This window comes from Callithrix jacchus, chromosome 16 (genome assembly GCF_049354715.1).
Source record: "Callithrix jacchus isolate 240 chromosome 16, calJac240_pri, whole genome shotgun sequence".
NCBI lineage: Eukaryota > Metazoa > Chordata > Mammalia > Primates > Cebidae > Callithrix > Callithrix jacchus.
In genome coordinates, this window is record NC_133517.1 from 22,370,610 (window position 1) to 22,374,180 (window position 3,571).

A 3,571-nucleotide genomic window follows, 5' to 3' on the forward strand; every position below is an offset into this window, starting at 1 on the left:
CTTTTAGGCCCTTCTCTTTAATTTGCCTCTATCAAGCATGTGGTTAACCAAAACACTAGATTCCTTTTTTTGTTAATTTGCTACTGAAGCATTTCTGTACCAAATCAATTATTTGTTTTAATGTAAAGATAGATGATTTCATTTAGTTTTGTTAAATTTCATCTTGTAGATGTTGGTACAAGTCCAGTCTGTTAAAAAATTTTTCGATCTTCACTTTTTTTGCACTAGGTACTCCTCTAAATTTTACATTATCTAAAAATTTATCCCTGGGGAGATCATAAAATTGATAGACAGCAGGCACAAAGAAGTCTTTCAGACAGTATCCTTTTATTATTTTTATTATTATTATTTTAGAGACAGGGTCTCACTCTGTGTCCCAGGCTAGAGTGCAGTGGCACAATCATATGAGAGCTCACCGCAGCCTCGAACTCCTGAGCTTGAGGGACCCTCTCACCTCAGCTTTCCAAAGTGTTGAGATTACAGGCATGTGCCACCACACCCAGCTATTCTTTCTTTCCTTTATTTCACTCTCTCTCTCTCTCTCTCTCTCTCTCTCTCTCTCTCTCTCTCTCTCTCTCTCTCTCTCTCTGTCTCTCTCTTTCTTTCTTTAGAGGTCTTCCTGTGTTGCCCAGGCTGGTCTCAAACTCTTGGCCTCAAGCGATTCTCCCACCTCTACCTCCCAAAGTGCTGGGATAACAGATATGAGCCACCACACCCAGCCCTCCTTTTTAGTTCAAAATGACCAAAACCTACATGAACTTAAGCCAACAGGAACTTTAACAGATGGAGACTGAACTATCTCAGTGACTCCAAGACAGGCATGTTGTTGGCCTGAGAGAGGCGGGGCGGGAGACAGGCAATCCTCCCTCCCTCCTGATCTCAGCCTCTTTATTCTTTGTCTCAATCCCCAACATCCCCTCTCACTCTCCCAACACTCCCTCCACCCCAGTCCACCCTCCCGTCCCACTGGCCCTCACTGTACTACATGACCACAGACCCCCCCAAGTGTGGGCCATGGCAAAAGCACTTGTGCCCACTCCCAGCTAAAACTCTTTACACTGGATATGCATTCAGCCCCCAGGCCTCTGCCAGACTACCAGTTTCATTTATTCCAACTGACTTCCCTTCAATTTTACCCCCAGGGCCCTGAGAACCATCCCAGATATCAGAGTTTATTCACCTTTCCTCTGGCCCCAAACTAAAGCCCAATTTCCATTTCCACAAGGCAGCAGTTTGGGTTAGGTGTCCACCCTGGTCCAGGCAAAGGTGGCAAGAGGACAAGTTCAAGGAGAATAAACATGGCTTCCCAGAGCCATCTTCTGTGGCTGGGTGCAATTCACAAAGAAAGAGGTATATAATATTGACAACTACCTAATGAGTAGTTTTGCCTCAATTTGTTTACTAGAATATCAATAGATAACAACTCCAAGTCTAAGATATATGGATCAGGTCCACCCAAGTTCAAAGTAATGGAAGGCTTTGCAGTGGGAAAGTTGTCAGAATCAAAATGGAGTCACCGATGTCAGCCTTAACAAAACAGGGCCAGGAGGTCATGGGGGTAGGGAGTGGCTCTCAGGCATGATTTGCCTGATAACAGGAACTATCACAGGAAATTTTAACGAACCACAGTTTGCTGCATGAGTCAGTCACACAAGGACTAGCGGCTTGTACAAGAACACTTGCCTGAGACACTGTCTCCACTAAAGGACTGACAACTACTATCACAAGCCCTTGTAACCAATGTTCTGTTTGTTTCAAAACTATCTACGTGGACTCTTTTGTCTTTAAAACTCCCCCTTACCTCAGCCTCCCTGGATGTGCCTATGATTTGTCATAGCATGTGTATCCTGCAATTTCCAATTAAACTATATATTTTTAAAGAGCTTTTCTTTGTTATTTGGGTTGACAGGAGATAAAGAATAGAGTAAAATTTAGTGGGTAAGTACTTTTTTTTTTTTTTTTTTTTGAGATGGAGTCTGGCTCTGTCACCCAGGCTGGAGTGCAGTGGCATGATCTTGGCTTTTTGCAACTTCCGCCTCCCTGGCTCAAGCAATCCTCCCACCTCAGCCTACCAGGTAGCTGGGACCACAGGCACACACCACTATACCTGGCTAATTTTTTGTATTTTTGGTAGAGACAGGGCTTTACCATGTTGCCCAGGCTGGTCTAAAACTCCAGAGCTCAAGTGATCCTCCTGCCCCGGCCTCCCAAAGTACTGGGATTACAGGTGTGAGCCACTGCACCTGGTCCAGTTAAGTGCATTTCACTTTGGATTCAAACTAGGGATTAAATCCTAATTCTACCACAAATTAGGTATTTTAGTCTCATGAGAATTACTCAATGGCTTTATGCCTCAGTTTTCTCACCTATAAGATGGCAAATATAATAGCTAGTCTCATTAGGTTGCGGTAGATATTAAAGGAAATTATGTATCACACTACTTAACTTATAGCAAGCATTTAATAAATGGCAACTCTCATTATTAGTATTTCATCACCATCAGTATTAGTATGAAGAAATGAAGCTGTAACAATGTAACAAAATGTAGTGTTTGACATGATACATGTTTCAACCATAACCTTATTTGTGTGTATATATGTAGAGCGAGAATATATAAAATACAGGGCATACATAGGATATCCTATAAATATGATATCATACACATACACATGATATATATGATATATGGAATAGTATATAGCCTGTAACCTGTATAAGTAGCATAATAGGATTTACAAGATAACAAACATATAGGATAAATATATTAGAATATATAGGGTAATACAAGTATATACATATGCTATATATGATATCTATTTGTATATATTAAATATACATATGCTACACATATATCTATAATATATATGATATATGGGACAGTATGTAACCTATAACCTGTAATGTAGCATAATAGGGCTTATAAAATAATAAATATATTAGGATATATAGGGTAATACAAATATAATTTTCTATAATTGGCTCCTTGAGCATGGGGCACTGCCTGTTGCCATGTCTCTGTGAGCACCTAAGGGTTATAGACAGAGGGGCCAAACACACGACCCTTGAGAAATGTCAGCCTTGTCATGTAGCGGCATGAAGGGAAAACACTCTGGAAAAACAGTCCTTTGTTTAAAATAGAAACTTTGAAGGGAGCCAAGTTAGCACATGACAAATTACTGAATATCCCCTTCTCCTGGAGGGAAAAAAAAAAAGGCCCCTTCATTTCTGAAATGAGAAAGGGAATTGCTGGTACCAAAATTCACGTTTCCTTTTTGGTGGAAATTCTCCAGCCAAGCTTGGCGCTAACGGAGTAGGCGATTTCACTTCATCGTCACCTCACAAAAGACTTCCAAATTCACTGCGGCAGACACCGCAAAATAAAAATGTTAAGTACATCCTAGCTGGGAGGGGATTGAAGCCTCCAGGCTCAATCAAAGGTTTGCAATAATAGGATTCATTTTTTTAAAAAAAAGGACAGATGGGTTTAGAAAATGTTGCAGTGAAGACTGGAACGAGATGAGCTCACAGCACCAGCCTGTCTTTTGTGGACCTGCACAATGATCCCTGAGCC